Below are 19463 nucleotides of genomic sequence, written 5' to 3'. Positions count from 1 at the left end.
ACAAATCCTAGTGTGGGATTTTTTTTAATAAAATAAAAAATGTCGCTTAATACAGGCATTTAAAAACAGCTTTTTTTAATTTTTTTTTACAAAAAACATATTTTTATACATAGATTTGCACCCTAGCTGCAAGATGGCACTATTATCTCGATTTTGGACTTTTGGCGGTTAATCCGTTATTACATAACGTGGTCCAATTATATTACGACTTATATTAATATAATCGTGACGTATATTGTCCACCACCGGAAACAACAAATAATAAACTCTAAATTACGATCTTCTCAGAACGCCGATTATAACGAAAATAAAACCAAATTGCAAAGCACATTCCAGTGATAGGTTAGAGAAATAAACAAGGTCAAAAATTAAATTTTTAAATATATTTGCAGTAGAATTCTTATATCTGGCGTACAAAATACGCCAGCGCGTGTAGTTAAAGGTTAAGATTATGACAAGACGAATACACACCTTGGGAGAATGAGCTAAGCTAGGGTGAACGATAGCTATCTTGGATGATTTAAGTATTATTTTCGAATGGTATTTCAATTAGCTGGGGTAGTCTATCGCGTTTTCTGCTTCAATATATCTAGAGAAAAAATTAAAAAGGGAAGTTCCCTAGGTTGGCTGTATACCATATAGTTAAAAAACTCTAACATGAAGTAAAAACCACTTCTATGTAATTGATATATTTATTAAAAATTTAAGAATCCCAATGGATTGAATAAAACGTGTCCAATTAAGAACGTTTTCGGACCTATCAGTCCATCATCAGTGAATTCGAATACTTGCTTAATAGCCCCAGAACCAAACAATGGTTGAATTTATAATTCAATCTACATTATGCCATAGTAATATTGAACAGGCTAAACGCCGATGTTAATAGATATAACCTCCGGGAACATGGTGAAACCCTACCAGGAAACTTAAACAACCATCTTAGGCCTACGTTGACTACCAAGTCAGACTTGTTGAGATGGTTGATTTTAAGTTTTCCGATAGGGTTTCACCATGTTCCCTGAAGTTATATCTATTAACATTGGCGTTTAGCCTGTTCAATATTACTATGTAATATTGAATAATTACTATATAACATAATGTGGATTGAATTATAAATTCAACCATTGTTTGGTTCTCGAGCTATTTAGCAAGCTTTCGAATTCACTGATGATGGACTGATAGGTCCGAAAACGTTCTGAATTGGACACATTTTATTCAATCCATTGGGATTTTTAAATTTTTAATAAATATACCAGTTACATAGAAGTGGTTTTTACTTCATGTTAGAGTTTTTTAGAAAATAAATCTGTGGAAACAGAAATTTATGCCCCGCCTTTGGCTTCAAGTAGTTTTTCCTTAAGTAATATTAAACACGTAAGTTTAAAGCTATTCTATGTTGCAATCTTTTAAGTTTATCACCTGTAAACATATAAAATTGGCGGATAGTATGCATCGAATTTCTATTAAATTATTGAGTGAAATATCTGATTTTTCAGATGGTGTGTTTTGTTTTTTCTTGTAAAGGTTAAAACAGCGTAGATAATTTAATTGTTTATATCACAGAAAATGGTACTTCATTTTGAACTTATTATTTGTAAGTAAACAACAAAAAATAAATATACTTTTTAAAAACATGAAAATTTGAGATCTTACGACGAGAACGATATCAAAAAGCCCTTTTAAATATTAATAAATAATCTTTACATCCATTTTAAAATGACCTGTTTTCTCTCAAATATGATAACCAAATAGAATTGTTTAAAGATTATTAGATCGATTGGGTCTATATTTTTTATAAATATTTTTATAAATATTTAATATAAATATAAACTCATGTTATAAATATTTTTATTGTTTATTTTAATAATTCTAATTAATTCAAAAACATGCTTACTTCCGGGTTTAATTTTCAATATCTCTTTTGTTTATAAACATTGTTTAATTTAGAAAATTCCATTTTAAAGAGCAAGTATTTTTAAGAAAATCGACAAATAAACGACAGATAAACAACAAAAAATAAATACACGTTTTTAAAAACATGAAAATTTGAGATCTTACGACGAGAACGAGATCAAAAAGCTCTTTTAAATATTGATAAACAACCTTTACACCCATTTTAAAATGACCTGTTTTCTCTCAAATATGACAAACAAATAGAATTGTTTAAAGATTACTAGATCGATTGGGTCTAGATTTTTTACAAAGAGTACGTACCAAAGCACCTACATAAAAACTCATATTTTTTATAAATATTTTTATAAATATTTAATATAAATATAAACTCATGTTACACATATTTTTATTGTTTATTTTAGTAATTCTAAATAATTCAAAAAATGCTTACTTTCGGGTTTAATTTTCAATATCTGTTTTGTTTATAAACATTGTTTATAAACATTGTTTAATTTAGAAAATTCCATTTGGTACATAATTCGCAAATGTTTTACGTTTATCCCTACTTTTTCTGTCTTTACACGGCAAATTACGTGTAGTAAAATTCACACTGGTATGGATATGAAAACATTACTAGAATGTCACTCTACTTGAAAATGTCATCATTAATTTAAAGAGATGGGTTTTGAATGTTCTTGGATAACTGTTATTTTTATAATTGCAAATTATTAATTCAGTTAATAAATGTGATAATTTTTTCACTAACTATGTATTCAGTGATTGTAATAATTTATTTGTACAACAAAGACTAATACTCAGTTGAGAAAAGAGGAAAAGTGTTAAAGTGATTTTTTAATAATATATTGTTATGGCACGCTTCCAATTTTGAACATCTTTAACAACAAAATACTTGGATCACAGAATATATTATCCTGATGTATTCTCTGCTTGGATCTTCCACAAATAATACACAATAAATAACTTTTTATTAAGTTCACGTCTTAAATCAATTATTTATCAAATACACTATAAGTATATCAATAATATTTAATCAATAACTCAACATATTCCCGATGCAATGTCAAATATTTAAAATTGTCACTGATTGTCAGTGTCTGACTGACAATATATGCTGACAATATTATATTCGGCTGAGTGCGTTGTAAGACAAAGATAGATTTGGAAAATATTACCACGGCATTGTGTTCATTTTTTTCGAATCCTGAAAAAACCAATAAATATTTTTGAAAAATTTAAACGCAGAATGAAAGAATAAATTATTACCGAGGGCCGAAAGTCCCTTAGAATAAATAAAATTTTTATTTTGAATGATATATTTGAAATTAAAAATCACACTAAATTTTCTCTTAGTTTTTCACCCCTGTAACTTATTAAAATAAACATTATAGAAGATCTCAGGGACTTTCGGCCCTCGCTAATAACGTAATCTTACATTCTGCGTGTAAATTTTTCAAAAATACTTATTAGTTTTCCCAGGATTCGAAAAAAATGAATCCCCATTTGAATAGCATTGCAGCCGAAAATACGTTCCGATCCTCTTAAAGAGCAAGTATTTTTAAGAAAATCGACAGATGAACGTTTTCACCTACAATGCTTCATTTGCTCACGATATCCAAATGACTGAAAACGTCGCTTTTTTTTCTTAAATGTTAACAAAAAAAAACATAACGCAGTAAATATTTCGATACCCTCGATACGCCTTTTCTAGTGACTTCTTATAAATAAATTTTTTTTCGATTTTCAAGTTCTTTTTCGGCTTCGTTTTATAAGGTAATAAGTCGGCAAAAAATTTCGTGTAAGAAATATAAAATCTACATTAACATGGAAATAAACTATCCAAACTTATCACAAGAACAAAGCTTCGAAAATACCAATTAGAACAATAATTTGAATGTCTTAAAGAGAAAAAAGAACAAAGACAATAAGTGAGGAGAAAAGACAAAGTTTCCAATTACAAATTGCTTTTGTGAAAGGCACAGGCTCCGAAATCACTTCCATCAGCACCGAAGAATTAATTAAGAATATATAAACGTTCTGACGTTTTCGCTCATTCGAAAACTGAGAAATCAATTCTCAGTGCTGAGAGGAGATATTGATCATCTCTCTTTTTTATTGTCGTAATGTATTGAGCCTATACAAAGGACGAAAAAAGGACAAACGTAAAGGACTGGGACACATGGAGAAACATGTAGGGGTATTTTTAATTAAGAAATGGACCAACTTCATCGAAGTAAATTTATTTGTAACAATATTTTTAATACACTAATTTTATTACAGTAAAAGGTTTAACAAAGAAAACTGTAACAATGAATTAAATAGAAGCAAATACAGAGTTCTTATGGGAACCGCTGCACAAAATAATGGATGGACAAATCAACAGAAGGGAACATATATCCTATTAGGTACCACTTCGAGGTAAGGCTGTCTAAATCCTCCAAAACATCCCAAAGGAGGCATAAAAGAACTATGAGACCATCGTAACCGCTTTAGAACTAAAGATATGGCAGCCAATATTTAAAGCAAGTTTACCAGAGTCAAATAAAATAGTATGATACGCTATTGATCTAATAGATGGCATAACCTAGACATCCAAAGTGAAAGTTATCCTCCAACACCAAATTGTTATGGTCCACATAATGTTCAGAAAAAAGTCACACCATTTTAAGCGTCGGGTTTGGGAGGGGGGGGAGGGGGAAGAAATCGGTAATTTCATAGTTTTTTAAGTTTTCCGTCAATATTTCTAAAACTATGCGGTTAAGCATGAATAACCTTCTATATAAAAATGTTCTACATTAAATTTGAAATAAAAAAGGCCTTATGCATATTCCCTCTAAAATGAACGATTCCAAAGTTACGAAGGTAGTATTGTATAATTGGTCCAAAAAAAGGCCTAATCCAGATATCCAAACTAAAAGTTTTCCTCCAACACCAAATTGTTCTATATGGTCCACATATTGTTCAGTAAAAAGTTGCACCATTTTAAGCGTCCGGTTTGGGCTGGGGGAGATGGGGGAGAAGTCGGTAGATTAGTAGATTTTTTAAGTTTTTCGTCAATATTTCTAAAATTCTGGTTTAGCGTAAACAATGTTCTACGCAGAAATGTTCTACATAAAATTTAAAACAAAAAAGGTTCATCTATAATTTTTATAAAATCAACGGTTCCAGAGTTACGGGGGCTGAAAAGTGGAGGTTTTCGATACTTTTCATATTTTTTGGGAAATTGATGATGATTTTTAGTGGTGAGGTTGACTTTCCTTCATGGGCTTATCACTAACATACCTTCGGCCACTGAAATAGCAAATTTTATTTGCAAAACACAATCCTGTTAAACACAATTTCTTTCTTCAGTAATAATAAGTTGCCCAAAAATATAAAGGTATCGAAAACCTCCAAATTTGACTCTCCGTAACGCTGTAACCGTTGATTTTATAACAATTATGTATAGAACCTTTTTTGTTTTAAATTTTATGCAGAATATTTTTGTTCAGAACATTGTTTACGCTAATGCATAGTTTTAGAAATACTGACGAAAAACGTAAAAGAACTACGAATATCATTTACTGAACAATATGTGGACCATATAGAACAATTTGGTGTTGGAGGATAACTTTCACTTTGGATGTCTGGGTTTGGGTCTAGTTATACTATACTAAAACTACGTATCCAAGGATCTCACGGGTTTGTGCAAGGATATGAAGCAAAAAAGTAGAAAAGATATGATAATATGTCTCGCTTGGCCCGAAATCCCTGAAGAGTTCCTACACCAATTCACTATCCAATATTTCCTCGATCGTCTTCGCGATGTATATTGACAGTGGTACAAATCACTTCTGGTTTACCTTCAAGTCTCAAAGTGTGGGGGTTTTCAAATTCTAGGCGGATATTTTCAAGATTTCTTGTTACCTCATCTCTTTAATCATATCTTTTTTAGCTCTTCGATTTCTCTTTTCATATCCTCTTTCGTCTTTTAGATTTCTCTTCTTTTCATATCTTCCTTACTCAATTATGAGTTTTCTGTTTTTAATATAAGATTCACAAGCGACTCTATCCTGTCTTCCTGACGACGCGAAGTCTCTTTTAACTGGCGACGTCTCTCTTCAACTTTCTTTTCTTCAAAACGACGTTATTCTTCAACTTTGTTTTATTCCTGACGACGTTTTTCTTCATCTTCCTTTCTTCCTTAGAACGTCTCTCTTCCAACGGTATCCATTGAAGTATTTGAAATTTTGTACTACACACATATACTGCAGTCTTGTTATTTCAGTCAGCGTATGTATATTTATAAAACGACACCAACAGGAGACATGGCACGTAATGCGTAACGAAAATTGATACAGCTTGCTTTTAGCCCCAAGAAGGACTTATTTTGAAGGAAGAGAGCTTGGTACTAGTTAACGACTACATAACTTTTTAAAGCAGTCGTCAATAAAGTTTTAATAGCCATGCTGGTAGCCAATGTTCGTAACAGATAGGCACTGCAGGAAGATAATAATTTTTGATAAGTTATATGAATGCGAACATACGATAGTATTTTGCTGGTGCACGTATATTTATATATTTGGTATTTTTGTTGGTGCTTTACAAAACTGGCATCAGACCTGTTATGATTTATGGTATTGGATCAAGAGAAGATACCATTAAAACCAAAAGCATGCTACGAACAGCCGAAATAAAGACTCTAAATAGAGCAGGAAGGATCTGTTTTTAGGTGGATATGAGAGGTGGCATTAGGATTTTTGCAAATAAAGTTGATAAAGGTGATAACTTCGTTAATAATAATTGACTTATGCTCCTTCTCAAATATGCCCAGAACATTAATAAAAAAAAAATAAGTATTTAAAATTTTTTAAAAATTTCGTTTTTATCTAATTTTTTTGCTTATAACTTTAAAACGATTCATTTTGAAACAAAGTCGTCTAGGAATAAAACAAATATAATTAAATTTTCTATCCGATGCGATTGGTTAAAAATGTCTTAATTTATTACCCTTGCTGCAAAATAGCAATAAATATAAAATAAGGAGGCGAAACAAGCCTGTCTTTATTCAATGTTTTTCCATCATTAAGGTTACATTTGGAACCTTCCTAATTCGCTTAGAAAATTTTTGTAATGTGCTAAAACCGTCCACAAAATTTCATTAAAATTGACTTACTAGATTTTGCATAATAATTTTGCAATCTAAACTTTTTTTTAAAAATTAAAAATTTTTAAAATCTTTCACAACAAAAACTAGAACATACAAAGATTTGCCAGTTTTTTTACATATAAAGAAGCACTCCACCTATCTAACGCACTCTACAGAATTGAAATCGGATTATTTAAGCAGCCTGAGCGATGTTTTAAAATTATAAACAATTTTTTGGCCTATAAACAAGTTAGTGCTATGTCCAGGTGGGGGTGCTACGGCCTCCTTTATTTAGATGGACTTACCTAAGTTTTTTTATGTATTTTGACCCGTAGAACACGAATTTTTTGGGTAACAAACAGTTGATCCGGATATCGATAAGTTTGTTATAAACAAAGAACTTGAGGAATTACATAACATCGATTTTTCGCAAAGTAAAACATTTTTTTTGTATTTCTTGGGTAATTCAAAGCAAAAAATGTTTTTACAAGTTTTTCCGTAGGATGCATAGTTTTCGAGGTAAAAGCGGTGAAACATTCAAAAAATCGAAAAATTGTAATTTTTGAACGAGAATAAATTTTGATTTAAAAATAAAATAGCAATTTTGCTGACAGCATTTGAAAGTTTAAGTCGAATTATACCGGTTTTAATTATTTGCATTGCTAAAAATTAATTTTTTTATTATTAAACAAAGCTATATTTTTATAAGCTAAACAATTGTTTATAATTTTAAAACATTGTTGATGCCCCTTAAATAATCCGATATTAATTCTGTAAAGTGTATTAGATTAATTAGATAGGTAGAGCACCTCTTTATATGTAAAAAATTAGCCAACTTCTAAATGGTCTACTTTTTGTTCAGAAAGCTTTTAAAACATTTGAACTTATTTAAAAACATTTAGGTTGCAAATTTATTATGCAAAATCTATTAAACCGATTTTATTGAAATTTGGTAAACCATTTAAGTAAGCTATAAGAATTTTCTAAGCGAATTACTAAGGTTCTAAGTGCCACCAAAGTGGTTAAGAAACATTGAATAACAACAGGCGTATTTTGCCCCCTTATTTTGTATTTACTGCTATATTGCAGAAAAGATAATACCTTAAGACATTTTTGACCAGTCGTATATCATACAAAATTCAATTATCTTTATTTTTTTTCTCTACGACTTTGTTCCAAAATGAACCGTTTTAAAGTTATAAGCAAAGAAACAGAAAAAAATCGATGTTTTTTGAAATTTTTAAATATTTTAATATTTTTATTAATGTTCCGGGCATATTTGAGAAGGAGCATAAGTCAATTATTATTACTGAAGGTGTCACCTAATTTTATATGCAAAAATCCGAATGCCACCTCTCACATCCAAAAATACACGTTTTTTTTTATAAATTAGTCCTGGTCTAAAAAGCAATAGCAGGAAATACAAGAAAAGATATAATAAGAAACAACATAATCAGGGAACAATGTGGCGTGCAAGGTGTAGTAAGATGTAGCAAGACTACCAATAATTGCGCTAGAAGGAAAACCAACTGGCAAGTGTCCACCGGGGAGACCACCAAAAAGATGAAGAGGTAGCTGCCAGTCTACCTCTCAAGAAATACTTCAGATCTACAACAAGTATAAGAAGAAGAAGAAGACGTATATTTTTAAATGTTATTTTTCTATATTTTAATTGTGGCTGCTTCAGAATCTACCACCCATTGGACAGTTTTTCAAGTAATTAGAAAAATGCATAGCTTGGCATTTCTGTGCAGCAATTTCCTTTTTTTTTTGGTGTCCTGAATGGTGGTAATATTTATTTCATATTTTTTAGAAGTTGCCCGGTAAGTTTTTATTGCTCCTTCTTGAAGTCCCTCCATTATTCCGTTGTTGTATTTCATACGTATTAATCTTGTGATAACGTGAAAATTTTGGTTTTTAATTCTCACAGCATAGTTCTATTTCGATAGCCAAATAATTTTTCCTAAATTATCTAAAATATAAATATCCATATATTTTCCATTAAATTAGCTTCCTGGTTTTAATTTACCAATAGGTTGTAAAAAGCGACGTTTTTATAACTACTAGATCCTATTTGTTAATTTTTCAATAACCGCGTTCCATACTGCCTCTTTATAGTGTAAAACCAAACTCTCATTATCGCATTCATCAAAATAATGATCTCATTATACCGCGCTGAGTATGATAATGGAGTTGCTTACCCAAGTCAAGTGAGTGAAATAATTATTTAACGGGGGCAAAAAAACCGTAATGCGAATAACATGGGCTTATCGCAATTATTAAATTAAAAGGTCTGCTTACAGGCTATTCATAAAAAATTTGAAATTGGAAAAAGCGTTGGGGGGTTCAAGAGACTGCAGAGAGACGATGCGGGTTGATTGCAGATAGGTTATTAGAGATACGTGAAGGGTTGCATGCATTTGAGTTAATTAATTCTTAATTAAATCTTTAATTATGTTATCATCAATATATAAAGTAATAAGAAAATTTATTAAAACTAACTCTAATTCACGTACGTACTAATTGGATTTTATGGTGTAACATCATATTTTCACACGATTATTCACCACAATTTTTCTCTCGTGAAGATGCAATGTATGCAATGTAAAGTATTAAAGCATTTTGGATGTAGTAGAGCTATGTAATAGTAGTAAAAAATGAGTAGTAAAAAAATGATCACTGGGAACGTTTTTCAAAATAAATGGAACATGATTTTTATGGTCTCCAAAAGGAAATATGGCCCTTTATAAGAGGTCAAATACCGGAGATAAAGGATTTAATAGAACCAAAACACATAGAAAAGGTTGCCTGTCAGCTCTTGTAACATAATGACCTAATTTGTTACCTTTGACCCACTTACAACGTGTGGGAGTCATATGTTATCCTAGGGCCATATCCTTAGGGATTATATCCATCCTTTGGAATTTGCTATGTTAGCATTTTGATGTGACTTTTAGTCCATTTTTGAAAGGCTTTGACCTTCGTATTTTTTGGTTGGCTCACCATGTTCTTGCAACACTGATGATGCTCTTTTTAGAGCGAAAACGTTCTGTTCGATGTTTGTAGCCCTATAGGGCTTTTTAAAATAATATACCTTTTACCAAGACCAAAATTTTTTATTAAATTTTACTTGTAATTAATGGTATACAGCCAGCTACAGGAAATTCTTCCTAGTGGATAGAAAAGGATACATGGATTGACTATCTAAAAAAGCTCTACCCAGAGGAAGATCAAATGATGCAAAAATCGGAAACACCAGAAATTACCACAAATGAAGATGTTAATATAAGTGCACAGGAAGTACGAAAAACACTCGAAAAGCTGAAGAACAGAAAAGCTGCAGGTAAGGATGGAATACCAAAGAATTACTGAAATATTTTGGAGCAGCAATGACAGAACAATTAACAACATTAATTAACAAAATCATAGAACACAATAAACTACCGGAAGAATGGAGAACGAGCGAACTAATTCTACCATTCAAAAAAGGAGATAAAAAGCAGCCAGAAAACTACAGAGGTATCAACTTGTTAAATATTACCTTAAAACTTACAACTAAAATCTTACAAGACGTAATGAATCAGAGGATAAGTTTAGCAGATGAACAACAGGGTTTTCGTACTGGAAGATCGTGTACAGATGCAATATTCGTCATAAAGCAAATTATTGAGGAAACACTAGAGTATAATAGACCAGCATTTCTATGTCTGATTGACTTAAAGAATGCATTTGACAGAGTAAGACTCAAAGATGTAATCCATCTTCTGTATGATAGAGAAGTCCCTCTAGATATCATAAAATCTATTGAGAACATCTACCAAAACAACAAAATGGAAGACAGAATAGATGGAAAACTTACAGAACCTATAGATATAGGCAGCGGAATAAGACAGGGAAACTCATTGAGTCCTATGCTTTTCAATTTAATCATCTATGAAATCATCAAAAACGTCAACAAAGGAAGAGGATATAGAATGGGAAACAAAGAAGTAAAAATACTCTCCTAGGCAGACGACGCAAAATTGATAGCCCAAGATGAAGAAAGTCTGCAAAGATTAGTCCACAGATTTAACATAAGAGCAAAAGAATTTAATATGACAATTTCATCTCAGAAAACCAAAACAATAGTTATCAGTATAGAACCAATCAGATGCAAAATAGAAATTGATGGTCAGTATTGAATAAATAATGGAAGTAAAATACCTTGGAATTACATGGTCAAGTTACGGAGACCTAGACAAAGAAGTGTGAAATCAAGTACAAAAAGCAAATAGATTGGCAGGATGCCTTAATAACACTATATGGCGAAACCGACGTATTAACACTGAGATGAAGTCAAGAATTTATAAAGCAAGTGTAAGACCAATAATGACATATGCATCAGAAACAGGACGCGATACAGCCACAACACAAAGACTACTGGAAACGACAGAGATGAGAGTACTGAGAAGAATTACAGGAAATACACTGAGAGATCGAAAGAGGAGCGAAGATATCAGAAGACAATGCAACGTACAGTGTATAAACGAATGGACAAGAAATAGAAAAAAATAAGGGAATAACGACATAACCAGAATGGGAGAGACACGTGTGGTCAAAATAGCAAGAGATAAATCACCAATTGGTAGAAGAAGTATTGGCCGACCGCGCAAAAGATGGAGTGACAACCTTCGATAGAGGTATCAATCCGCCAATGAACAAGCAGACTTGCTTATAAAAAGGAAGAAAAAGAAGAAGGATATAGTAGAGGTTCAGGATGATCCATCGGCGATCAGCCCCAAGTCGCTGCGCCTCTCGAATCACTCGGTCATCGCATCTACTGTACATTTCCCTTGGCAAAATAATACTATCTCGGAAACAAGCTGCAAGACAAAGAAACGACTGCGTTACAAGAAGGGCATCCATGTTGCTCCGGCATCCAATCTGACTCCAAACGGTCCAGAATATATAACCGACTGAGGCGATACATCATCTAGACGGAGAGAAATGTCTTCTTCTTCTTCTTCTTCCTTCTTGTATGTAGGTTTTAAAGCCTGTTTCATCTTTTTCAATATTAGCTTCCTAAATTATTTAAGTTATTGCACAATCTTTTTCTTGGTCTGCCAATACTTCTTCATTCATTTGGTGACTTATCTCGTTTATTTGTACTATACTATCCTCTGCCATTCTACTAATTTGTTCGTTTCGCTCCTGTTTCCGTTTTGTCACCCATTGTCTTCGACATTGCATAATCTTCTTATGTCTTCGCTTTTCTCCCTTTGCAACAGACTTTTCCCTGATATTCGTCGGAGTATTTTCATCTCTGTTGATTCTAGTAGTCGTCTCGTTTTAGATGTGTCAGGTCTTGTCTCCGCCGTGTATGTCAATATAGGTCTAATTGCTGCTTTATAGATTCTTGATTTTGTGTCTTGTCTTAGGTGTTTATTCTTCAAGATTGTGTCATTAAGGGATCCCGCCACTTTACTTCCTTTTAAGCTTTGTTGTCGTACTTCCTCTTCAACATCTCCGTAACTGGTTATATGTAGTCCCGCATTTCTAAACCTTACTTCCTGCTTTATTATTTTCCTATCAATTTCGATTTTACATCGTAGTTGGTATTAAGATGTCATACATTTGGTTTTTTCTGCTGATATTATAATATTACAATTCTTGGCTGTTATATTGAAGATGTGTGATAATCTTTGGAGATCGTCTTCTGTCTCGGCGACTATTGCGGCGTCGGCGTCGTCTTCATAACACAATATTTGGATTTCTTTGTTTCCCATTCTGTAACCACGACCTTTACGTACTGCTTTGATTATTTCGTCCGTTATTATATTAGAGCAGTGGGCTTAGTGAGTCACCTTGTCTGACTCCGCTTTGTACTGGTATAAACTGCGTTAGTTTTCCATTTATCTTTGCCTGTATTCGATTATGAAAAAAGATGTTTTCGATGGTTTGTATAATATTGATTGGTATGTTTTTTATATAAAGTAAATGTAAGACGTTTTCGACTTGGATGCGATGAAAGCCTTTGTCAGGTCTATAAAACATAGATATGCTGGTTTATTGTACTCAATGGCCTCTTCTGTGATTTCTCTCAGTACAAATACGGCGTCTACGCAGGATCTTCCGGATCTAAATCCTTGTTGTTCATCTGATAAAGCTGTTAGTTTATTGATTTTGTTGGTTAGTACTTTTGTGGTTAGCGTAAGTGCGGTGTTCAGTAGATTTATACCTCTATAATTGTTGGGGTCTTCTTTATCTCCTTTCTTGAACATTGGTATCCTTATGCTGTTTCTTTATGTGTCTGGTATCTTGCAGTGCGATATTAGTTTTTGTATAAGTTTTGTCATCTCTAGAGTTATACCTTCTCCTCCGTATTTTAGAAACTCGTTGGATATTCCGTCTGCTCCTTGTGACTTTCTGTTTTTGAGTGAATTTATGGCTATCTCTACTTCCTGAAAGTTGATTTCTATTTCGTGTCTTAATTCAGGTAGGTTGTTGTTTTGATTATTATTTTTCTTTTTCTTTAAACAGTTCCGTCAAGTATATTTCCCATTCTTTTGCTGGTATGTTATTGTATTCCTTCAATTCTGCCATTTCTTTCCGTTGGTTTCTCATGAATCTCCATATGTGTTTTTGTGTTCCGCAGAAGTCGCACTGTGATACCTGAAATAGCCTCCCGCCATAACGAGTTCATACAACCTAAAATGAACCCCACGCTCAGCCCCAGGGGTCTCTCCATACACCGTGACACCGGCCCACTGGAAAAATGCCCCGTTGATTGCAATCTTATAACCTTCACTCCAGGTATCCCTTTCCAACTTGTCACACAGTGTTATCCAGTGCATCATCTTCTCGACTCTGATCCTCCTATTCAACTTCTTCTTTCTCGTAGGGTAAGACATACTCACTTGTTCCACCCTTCTTCGGACACCGACGTATTCTCGCCCTTACAAGCACATTACTAGAATAACCACAAGCATGGGAAGTTAGGATTCTAGAAATGGAGAAAGCTGTAATAAACTCGTGGTAATGACCGGTTTTTTAATAGGGAGCTTCTAATTTGAGCAACTAGCTAGTTGGTTGGTGGATATCATTAAAGCTAGACTTGCCAAATTGCAATTACCAAATTGACAATGGTTTATTGAGTATTATTTTGCCAAATAACCATGGAAGGATAAATTATACAAGAACACGAGCAAATGATAAAACTGTTTTATTAAAATTTGTGTTTTATTCGGACAACGGTTCGTCCATTTTATAGTCGCTATAATTTTAATTACAAAACGGACTGTTCGTAATCTATGATGGATAAATTTATGTCCTCTGGTTTAGTAAACGATTAACCAATAGCCCTACTTCACGTAGGAATCTAAGATATGCCGCTGACCGTGTGCGCAAGAGAACCCGAGGCACTTCATTTCACATCGCTCGGCAGGTTTTCTCCAAATATTTTTATTATTTGTATGTGAGAGTGGCATTTGACAATTTCCGCACTTGTTGTAGTTTACCAGCCAAAAAGATCACCAGGCCCTAAGACTTTTAGGGGCCTCTGGACTTCCTAGCTAGCTGGTTCGGAATTCGGTTTTCTTTATTTCCATTGAACCCTTTAATCCACCTAATTATGTTTCCAACCGAAGCTTGGGCTAGTGATACTCCATTACTAACCATGATGTGACACTTGGTCTGTTCAGTGTTGGTTTTGCTATCTCTTATGCAGTTATACCAGCCAGCTTAGTCTCGACAACGCTGGCCTTTTTGGCCAGTGGGTTCAGTGATCTGAAGTATATCTCGCATCCTGAGAATTGTTCCATTTTGGAGCCATCGGTGTATACGCAATACGCATTTGTCACGTTTGACTCTCTACGTTTTCTTGCTTCGATTTTGTGTAGTTTGCTGAAGAAAACTTTATTGAGTTTTACTGGTTTTATTGAGTCAAGCTTGCCTATAGTAGGGGTAACGTATCAATCTCTTCGAGCCAGAAACGACATCTCAATTGAGTAATTCCTTTGCAGCAGTTGGTGTTGTTTTCACGGCACTGTTACGTTATCTGTAGCACTTTGGTATCGTAGTGTAGATCTAGGTACCTAATCATTAGACTTAGGCAAATATGCAAATAAAAACATGTGAAATATGCGCATAAATATGGAATATTTTACACAAAAATATGCATGTTTATCTAGAAAATATGCATATAAAAATAAAAAAAAAGTATATATAAATAACTCAGAAAGTAGTATCCGTTTTATTAAAAAAAAATATTTAAAATATCTTCATAATTTATAATAATTATAATTTATTTATTTTACAAACTAATCCTATATATTTAACTATTTAAGTATTTTAACAAATAAATGATATTACTTCGAATTGTGCTAACACTAAATAATTAATACGTGATGAGAGCGCTAATAACCGGCAAATTTTTCAAATATACGGTAATCTTTGCTTTCAAATAAATTAAATGGTTCCTAAAAATGTTCCACCTAGTACTTGAACTAAGTACTTCAGAAAGGACCTGGTAACTATTTGCATAACAGACATTTAGTATGTATGGTTAATAAATAAATAAATAAATAAATAAATAAATAACAATTAAAATCAGGAATCTTGAATATATCAAGATAATATGACTGTTAAAGCAGAACGATCCCCCAAATATTTACAGGAGATTCTTGTTTTTTTTTCTCTTTATCTAAGAAAAAATACTATGAGCCTAAACTAGAAGCACGCAACTAAAGGCTATTGTATGTACAAGAAAACACAGTGTTCATTTTCAGCAGTTTCAAATTGCAGTTCACAATAATATTACAAAGACAGGTGTTACCGGTTTCAATTTTACAACATAATAATTGATTTCTAAAACTGATCATCCCAATAAAAATTTTTACCTAGGGGTGTAAACTAGCAGATTTTGGAACCCTTATACCAGGACAAAACTAGAATAAATATGTAGAGATATTGAAACAATATATATTCGGATTTCCAAGCTTTTTATTGATATATTTCATGAAAATATATACACCTAAAATTTCAAGTTGTATGCACTTTACGCATACTTTTATAGAAATATGCAAAATTTGAAATTTTTGCATATTTTATGAATAATATGCAAAATATGGAATTTGCATATTTGCCTAAGTCTAGTAATCACCTAGGCATTCATATTTCCATCGTTATTTAATACTCAGTTTTAATTGTTGTACCTATTTGCGGTAAATTTCTTAATAGTTAATTTTTCATTATCTAATGTTATGTTTTCGCCTATTTTAGGTTTGTTCCAACACGACCGAGAACCGTCACGAAACGGTAACGCTTCTGCGCAGTAAACAAAATCCGTTCCAACAAAAATATGATCGTCATCGGATCGTCCTTCCCACTGTTCCAACAAGAATTGTGATCTTTCGGTGACTGTTTCGTGATGATCATTTCAGTAATCGGGCAAATGCATAATGTGCTGGTTGGACTGACTTGCGCACTAGGATTTAATTCTTTAAAGTTTTTGAGCCTTTGATCGACTAAAAGCACACAAGCTGTCACCAACAAAAATGACAAATATATGATTACCGTCATGGGACGATAACTGGGCGATACAATTACGAACATGCGCACAACAAACGGTACAAGTAGTTTCGTGACGGTTTCTGGACCGTCCAAAAGTTCATGTTGGAACAAACCTTCTAACTTTCCTTTTCGGTAATATTGTTTATTTTTGGTAATTCGTCAAAATTGGCGCAGTCACTCTGGGATTTACCCGGAGCTTGTTTGACATTATAACTAAAAATCTTTTTTCAAATATTCGAATAATAAACACAGTAATACACGACCTTACACCGATTTGACATCTCAATTACGACTTCCACCGCATCACCATTTATCATTCGGTTCGCCAGAGCCAGAGAGATATCAACATGTTTTGTTCGATGTCGAAAAAATCCTAATAGAGCTTACAGCGGAGTCGCATGTCAGTTATTCATAACCATAGAACACGTCATGTATTGATCATCGTCCGTGTACCATTGTTTTGCGGTTGTAAAATTTGATATATTGAATGAGATTCGGCGAACGCATCATTCAATGCAACCGAACGCATTGACAGTGAAAGGAAATGCATCTGGTAAATTCGATTGTTCTCCATTGTCAATGTTTATTATATAAATATTGGTTTATATTAATAAAAGGATAAAATATAATAAGAGTATAGAGGCAGAGACGGAATTGTCTAATTTCTGATTTATTTAGTAAATTGCTTCATCCAGTTATAAAAATTGAAATGAAGAAAACTAAGAGATAAAGAGCTTGATCCAGATACCATCCATTTTAGACCAGGACGCATCTGTAAAAATATTAGTACATTTGGACGTTGAGAGGACTCATATTTTTTTGCAGAAATTGATTGAAAATAACTCATATAATAAAATTTGAGTTTTCGTCTTACTCAAAAAGGTCCGGAACATTGTTTAAATAATCAAAATGTCAAAAAATATGGGAAAATTCGATTTTTTTCTTGGTTTTTTGATTATAACTTTGAAACTATTCATTTCTGAGTAAAGTTCTACTAATATAAAAGTTGCGCAATTAAATTTTCTACAACAAAGTATTCGTTAAAAATTTTAAAAATTGTCACCCTTGTTAAAAAATAGCAATAATTGCGAAAAAAACGATAAAAAATCGAGTATTCGTGTTTTACGTTTTTCAACCATTTATGCTAGACTTAAGACCTTAATATTTTACCAAGAAAAACTTTATGATATTAGAAAACAATACTGTGAATTTTATTAACATCAGTTAAACAGATTGTGCAAAATAAATTTTGAAATCCAGCTTTCGCAACAAAAAAAATTATTTTAACAAAATCTTGCAGGACTAAATATAAAGCAGAGAGCAAGTTTTTTTTTACATATACAGTGCGTCCATAAAGTAACGCATACATTCATTATTTCGTAAACCGGCAACTTTAAAGAAAAATCCCAAAACAGGCGATTTTTATTTTTAATTTCTGATTTTTTGGCATATATATCATAGTAGTGACGTGATCGATCCGGGCGTGATGACGTAATCGATGATTTTTTTTTAATGAGAATAGGGGTCACGTGATAGCTCATTTGAAAGGGTATTCAATTCTCTATTCACTAATGTAAACATTAACATAATTATTTATACAGGGTGTTCAAAAAAATATTTTTTTAATTAAAATAATTGATACAAAAAGAAGAATGTATGTAATTTATTTAATTCAAAATGCGTTTTCCTACTGTCAGTAAACAGAAAAAAAAATTATTTGACAAATAAACATTGATTTTCGCTTGAACGAAATGTTTAAATTGGCAAGAGGCAGGTGGGTGGCAGTTTTAACATTGGATTTAAGCGACAAACAATATTTATTTGTCAAATAAACATTTTTTCCTTTTTTTGACAATATTAAAACTTATTTTGAATTAGAAAAATTACATACATTCTTCTTTCTGTGTCAATTATTTTAATTAAAACAATGTGTTTTTGAACACGTTGTATAAATAATTATGTTAATGTTTAAATTAGGGAATAGAGAATTGAATACCCTTTCAAATGAGCTATCACATGACCCCTATTCTCATTAAAAAAAATAAACTATTACGTCATGACGCCCAGATGGATGACGTCACTACACATTTGTCACATTTTTCTTTAAAGTCGCCGGTTTACGAAATAATGAATTTATGCGTTACTTTATGGACGCACTGTAGAAGAATACCGTACCTTTCATTTGCAATTTGCAAAATTAAAATCGGTTAACCACTACGGCGTCAGATTTTTTTTAAATACACATTTTTTTGGTGCTACGCGCAGGACAGCGGATAGTTTGCTCTGATTGGGCATTCCAATGACCTTTGATAATGATTGACAAATTTTAGTAAATTTTGATAAAAATAAATAAATTTGTTTATTGCAAAATAAAAACACATGCTCGGGCCTTTAAAATAACACTTTTTTTTGCAAAAACTTTCTTTGTTCATATATTTTAAGTTAGAGAATAAAAGTTTATTATTTTTAAACATATGCAACTGTTTAAACAATATTTCACAAACAATAATCAAATTAGTTTGATTTTCATGGAATTAAAATATTAAAATACAACAAAATATAGTATAAGAAAATAATATATTAGATAAAGATTGGAAGAAATTTTGGTGGAAATCAACTTGTGTGAATCGAACACCGCTGCCTTAATGTTTATTTAAAAAAAATTGCTCACGCCGTGGTAGTTAATGGATTTTAATTTTGAAAATTGCAAATGAAAGGTCCGTATTCTTCTATACGTAAAAAAAATTCAACTTGCTATCTGCTTTATTTTCATTCCTGCAACATTTAAAAAAAATGAATTTTTTTGCGAAAGCTGGATTGCAAAATTTATTTTGCAAAATCTATTGCACCGATATTAATTAAATTTACAGTATTG

This window comes from Diabrotica virgifera, chromosome 1 (genome assembly GCF_917563875.1).
Source record: "Diabrotica virgifera virgifera chromosome 1, PGI_DIABVI_V3a".
Lineage (NCBI taxonomy): Eukaryota > Metazoa > Arthropoda > Insecta > Coleoptera > Chrysomelidae > Diabrotica > Diabrotica virgifera.
Note: the sequence above shows the minus strand (reverse complement) of the source record.